Here is a 6387-nt window from a genome sequence, read left to right as displayed (position 1 = left end):
TTGAAGATTGTAGATGGAGAGTCCATCATCACCTAAGTCTCCAATAGTATGTCTCAAGAGGGAGAAAAAAACATGGTACAGCACAGCTCTGTCTATGCTGTTCCCTCATCTTCACATTACTTGACCCTCAGCTGAAAGGCCGTGACACAAGTTATCCCTTTTGGTCTGAGTGGCCAGGTGAAATTTCAGGACCTTAGAATTGGAGATGGACTGAGACATCACCAGGGTAACTCCCTCTACGTACAACTATATTTAAGGTGTTATTTCTTGCAGGCAGGAAGTCTTGAGCCACCCTACTCGCAGATCTCAGCACCTTTCAGCCTGCTTTTGCCTCCAGATAAAAGTTCTCCAAGTCAGGAGTGACACCTCTGGTAAAGCAGAGGCCCGTAACTCATAATTCAGTGAGGTTTTCCTCCTCCTAGCAAGAAGTGCTCATTTTCTTTCCGTCCATCTGTCACTCTTCTTACATTTACATCTACAGTCCAAATCACATTTTTTATTCTGGCCCAGTTTTCTTTCTGATTACAGGAATGAATGCCCCTAGTGGGAATCTGAACTTAAACTTTTAATTTACTTTTAAACAGAACTAATTGAGAGAAACTATCAATGGGAGAATCAACTCTGAACCATCAGGCCCATGTAAGGTAGCTAAAAAACTTATGTATCTGGGCTAGAATTTTTTGAGGTATTCTTGCCCTAAGAAAAAGGGTAGGCAAAGGAAGCGCCTTGAGGTTGGTGTGATCATGCTCATGGCAAGACGCAGCGGAAGCCACCGGCTCTGTGAGGCGCACTCGCCTGTCATCACACTGCTGGCAGCAGCAAATACAGGGAACAACGTGAATGCCACTCGCTGCACTGGCAAATTAGTCTCTTTGAAAGGTCTCATCCAGCTAGTCCAGCCCCGGCATCTGGAATATGGGCACAGAGACGCAGCGCCCTGCCACCCTGTTTGGCAGAGCTGCTTTCTGGAAACGACGTCACGAGCAAAAGGAGGAATGTTTCTTTGTTTTGGAGGAGGAGGAGAGATGGCGGGAAGAAGGTGGCTCTAAGGAGAACCATATGAGCGGGAAGGAAGGAACTGTTTAGTTTTCTTTACAGCCTAATTAAAAAAGCATGTTACGGAACACACAGATCACAAAAAGGGCCGTGTCTCTCGGACTGCCTATTTTGACTTGTGGGATGCTCTTGAGCATGAAGGATGTACTATGGACGAAAGACTTGGTGACTTAAAATCACTCCCCCCCCCTCTGCTTGATGACCCACATCCAGATTGGTGACATTCTCCAACGTTTCTGGATGTGAAGAACATGCAAACGCGAGGTGGCTGCACAGACAGCTTGTTCATTTAAGCCCAGCGATGGGGAAAATGGAGGTGGGTGGATGTGCAAGGAAAAGCTGCTGCTGTGCAGAAGATGTTTCAGCCTGCTCACATGGAGGCTTCTTCCAGCTTGCAATCAAGGAGGCCAAGCAGAGGGGACACAGATTAGTTCAGGAGTTCATAGCCTCGTTGAGTAATTTTCTACTGGGGTAATGCCAGGGTGCATTTGCTTGCACTTTGGGATGTCTTAGTTCCCTCCTATGATGATTCCCATCCTGTAAATGCTTTTTCTGTTGCCAGTTAATGAATTCTCTTAGCCTAGCAACTTATCTCCTAATGCAGTTTGAGCAGCAGATAGTTTATATTTACCAGGCTGGAGTTAAAAATAATTCACGTGTTACATTCGAACGTTGAATCTGAGGTAACCAGTCTACAAGAGCGTAGCCCCTAAGTAAGAACAGATGCAAAATTAATCTGATATAATTTTGTTTTGTTTGTTTCTTTCCCTGTGATGTTTCTATTTTTTCTGCTAAAACCTGACCCTTCCCATCTTTTTCCTGCTGCACAGAATGGCACCTACATGCCAAGCTCATTGGCAAAACCACTTTTAATGGTCTTTATGCTGACAAACACAGCACTCAGCCATGCTTGCAGTCCCACAGGCTGCTGTAATGACAACGTTATGTGCAATCAAAGACACACCAGGAGGTGCAAGCTGCAGCATGATGGGAACAGGACATCCCTATGCGGCTGATGGCCAGAAAGCTGGGAGCACACACAAGAAACACCGCCATACACCTCTCAGTACCTTTGCTTTCCTCACAACAGAAAGATTTTTGTTCGGCCTACCACGGCAGTTCCTGGGGCTTGTTTTATGTTTTTATGTTTTCTTAACCGCCTAGTCACATAGCAGCGCTCACTGCCAAGGGGGAAAGCCCTAGGGATTTATCTTAGTTGGACTGGATTAAAAAACCTTTCAAGCGCAATGCTGCCCGAGTGCTTGTGGCTGTGCTGCACGGGGAACTCAGCGCAGCAAAGCAGCTAAAAACGTCCCCGACATCCCCACCCACGCCCCCCAGCCTAGGAGCCTCCATCATGTGGCACAAGCAGCAAGGTGGGCAGCAAGGATAAACAGGATCCATCCTGCTATCAAGAGGCCTGTCGCCCCAAACCCTTCAGGCTTGACACTGTGCTCGAATTCCTGCTGGCTGGCTGGGCTGTGCAACCGAGAGTCAGCCAGCCAGCGATGGGATTCCTACGTCCACAGCTTTCCTCGCTCTGCTGCCTCTGTTAGGAAGCGTTTAAAAGGGTTGGGGGACAGGCTATGAATAGGTTTTATTCTTTGCCCTCTAGCTGTACCCTAAAGGCAACTGAGAGAGGTGCATTGTGGCAAGCTGACCGTGCTTACGCGGGGCCCTAATAACATCCTGGGAGCAGGCCTGCCATTTTGACAACACAAGGCAATGGTTTCACAGTGCAAAAACATAAATCAGCATTAGTTACCTTGGAGACTGTAAATGGGCTGTAAAATACACGATGTGCTTGGCTATCGATGTAAGAGCACCAACAAGCCACCCTCCATGCTGCATGAATCAATTGCACATAGGTGGGCAGCTACTAGCAGCCAGGGAGGCGGAAAGCTTTATTGGCCGGCCTGAATTTGGCAATCAAGAGCCAAGCTAGTGTCTGGGGCAGCAAACAGCAACAGCAGTGATGGATATCTCTTCGTAACGCCTGTGAGGTTGTGTACTGGCCACCCTTGTGTAGGTACCAGGCACAGGCTTCCTGGGAGAGGCTGGGCACCCCTTCAGTGACTTCCCCCAGTTACACACCTTGTGTCACGCAGCTGGATCTTCCCCCCACCTCTTCTCCAGGACACGCAGCCCTTGGAGGTGAGCAGGACAGGGAGGGATGCCCTGGCCCAGAGCAACAAGGCAAGTGAGGAAAACACAGACTTTCAGACCAGCCTTTCTCTCTGGTAAATGCAAACAAACACCAGGAGAAAGAGGACAGCCCTGAGCAGACCCTCCACGTTCACGGCCGTGCTGTGGTTGCTGCTGATCTCCTTGTGGAGCAACACCCTCCCCTCACTCCTTGGGCTCCTGAACATTTACAGCACTGGTGTTGGTTTGTGGCTCATTCCCTTCCCTCAGGAATACACAGGGGCAAATGAGGATGGATTTCTTCTTACAGGGAACATCATCTAGTTAATCCACCTTCTTAGCTCAAAACCACCAAAACAAAGGCCAGCTACAGAAAGAGTTCCTAAGCCTCTTGCAGAAGGTGTTTGCTAACCTTGGGGGTGTCAGTGAACACCAGAGCCTGTTAGCATCAGAGCAGCCTTGCCCCCACATAGGACTGAAAGGCTGTGTATGGCACAGGAATGCCAGGGGCACTTGTTCCCTGGAGGGAAGCTGGCCTTCCCCTCGCTGCCCCATCACTACACCTGCATGGGCCTTCAGGCACTGGCGACTGTTCACGTTCATGTTTGGCTGAGGGGTATGAGGACTTCCCCTCCACGCTTGAGCCTTGTACCCAATTTATTTCTCTTTATTTCTATCCTGCAATATGGACAGATAGAAGAGGTACTTATAAGTGTCTCAGATAGCTAGTTTAAATAAAAGGCAGCTGTTGTCTGTGAGGAGATGATAGAGGTGGCTCCGTAATGTCCAAACAGAATTTCAGCGAGTGCTTGAAGGCATATTTCCCTCATTTTCTATGACATCTATCTCAAAAAACACCCACTAGATATTAAAAACAATAAACATTTGTTAGATAATAAATCCCAGCCTCTGTTTTCATGATAAACTAGATGATTTTGTGAGGACTCTTCCTTGACCAATAGTAAGAGGTGTAAGAGGTCAGTGCTGAAGGGATTTCCAGTCCTGGGTTCAGATTCTTTTGTGGTATCATCATTTGTTTTGTACTTCACTCTTTGTTACCTGGTTTTGCCTTAACCCTTCTCTGTGAATGAGAAAAAAGCCCTTTAATTGCCTTTTGTGTAATCTTGAGGGAGAAATTCAAGTAACTGGTAAAGTAATAAATCCTTATTACAGATCATCACTCACTTTTCTCATGAATATATCTAAGATTTTTACCACTAGTTGGAGAGGGAGAAAACAAAGGTTAGTGCAACTTCTCTGCTTTGTTACCAAAACAGACTGCAAAAAATATATCCTCCCCCTCTACCCAGTTATTGCCCCAATCTAAGTCTATGCAGTGGGACTGAGAGTCACGTCACTGACAACTCTGCAAGCACAGAGCTATTTCTACATCCTAACAAAAGCAATTCTGTAGCTCAGGATGACAAATTCATGAAACATCTGTGAAAGGTCATGGAACAACAAGCCACTTTGGGACAAACAGACTTTCTTCTGAGGTCCCTTGTTTTGGTGAAAATCTCTGATTCTCAGCATGCGCTGCCAAAGTGTTATATTAAAAATAAGATACCATAAAAAATATATATTAATATAGCATAGTGCTGCTTTTATTTACTTTCCTAGCTACCTCAGAACAGCAGTTGTAATATTTTAAGAGGACAGCAAACCAGCAGCCAGGTATCAGTATTTTTCACACTATACGGGTCTATACAGGCATTTCCCCGCGTTAAAGCCAGACCTGCTTTTTACCCCATCTCTGCTGCCCCTTTCCCTCTTTGTGTAACCTTTGCCGGGAGGTGGGATCAGCCCCAAGGGCTGGAGGCTGTGTAGTTTCCATCTCTCTCCCTTTTCCATTCTGGAGACTGTTCCCAACAAACCAACATGCTACAAGGGTGTCTCCAAAGAAAACAGGGTAACTGGGAGGAGGAGCGAAGGAAGGGGTTGGATCAGAAAGAACTTGGGGCATGACCTAAAACAATTTAGCTCATACATCTGCATGCCCACCTGGAAGGGAAAATTTACTCCTTTTGGGGAGCAAAAAGAGAGATTGCGCCTCTGGGATGTGTCAGTCCAGGAGAGGTCTGTGGATCCCCATGTGGCTGTTTCCAAGCAGAAATCCCCTCCTGGGTGTATTAATGTGGGAGGGGACAATCTGGCCCAGGTTTAAAACAATCACTTGGTTTTAAATCACTTGGAATGTGGTTTTCCTTTCTGTTTTGTCACTTACAACTATAATTATAGGTACCACTACTGCTCCATCCATTGTTACACCAGACTAATACTTTCCATCATACACACCATTCCCAGTTGCTTGTAACTCTGTCAGACCTTTAACTTTTAAGGGCTGAAAACTTCCATGCCGCTTCCTCTGCCTGAGGTTGACTAGGAAATATCCCCAAGAGGCTGGGTGCTTTCCAGAACAAAAGCGAGGAGCAGAGGCAGCTTTCCCTACCGGCTAGCGATCACTGTGAAGGCTTGGAGCAGGAGGTTGGAATTTGGCAGCAAGACAACAGTGAGGCTGGAAAGGTGCATCACAAGGTCTCATTGATGGTTCTTTTTGATTCAGTTGGCATGGATTTGACGAACAAGGTACCAACACCTGCCCCTCCTGCATGCACAGTTGAGTTCGATCAGTTCTCAGTTACTGAGTCACTGAAGGCAGCAAGAATGGGTTGAAGCTCAAACTCCTGCCACGTGTCCCAGACGCTGGTGAGGCCGGTGGTCCTCAGAGGGGTCCTCTCACCATACAGGGACAGACAACATGGTACACACTGTGCCAAAATCTCTTTTAGGCTGACGCTGTGGTCAGTGACGCAGTGGTGGAGCAGCTCTGTGTTCCCAAATCACCAGGCAGATATGTCCAGATGATGTGAACCACATTATTGCCATACTGACAGATCTGGGAAGATACGTCATGATAATTTTAGCAACCTTTGCTGTGGGCACAGTGGGAAAGTATTTTGATTTGTACTCATACAAACTCTGCACTGTTTTTCCCCACTGCACATTAGGGGTCATTTGTGACAAGCTCCCTCAGAGGACTGGACTTCTGTGTGGCCTTCCAGGTCCGGCTCCCATCCCACAGAAAGTAGGATACGGCTGTACCTCTGACTGCGTGCATTCTGCTGGACAAGCCAAGCAACAGTAGATATTCCTGGGCAAGATTTCCATGCTCTTGTTTCCCAAATG

General features: G+C 47.1%; 1 long non-coding RNA gene across 1 annotated transcript in view; it reads right to left on the bottom strand.

Moving 5' to 3' along the window:
• Positions 1-4313: 4313 nt before the first annotated feature.
• Positions 4314-6387, bottom strand: part of LOC310894689 — a 55100-nt gene continuing 53026 nt past the window's right edge. Inside the window, exon 4 of the long non-coding RNA XR_014580091.1 lies at positions 4314-6097. This is a non-coding gene — a long non-coding RNA (uncharacterized lncRNA). The remainder of the gene's footprint in view (positions 6098-6387) is intronic.

The sequence above is a fragment of the Anser anser genome (assembly GCF_964211835.1).
Source record: "Anser anser genome assembly, chromosome: 2".
Taxonomy (NCBI): domain Eukaryota; kingdom Metazoa; phylum Chordata; class Aves; order Anseriformes; family Anatidae; genus Anser; species Anser anser.
Note: the sequence above shows the minus strand (reverse complement) of the source record. Positions and strands in the feature narration are given on the sequence as shown.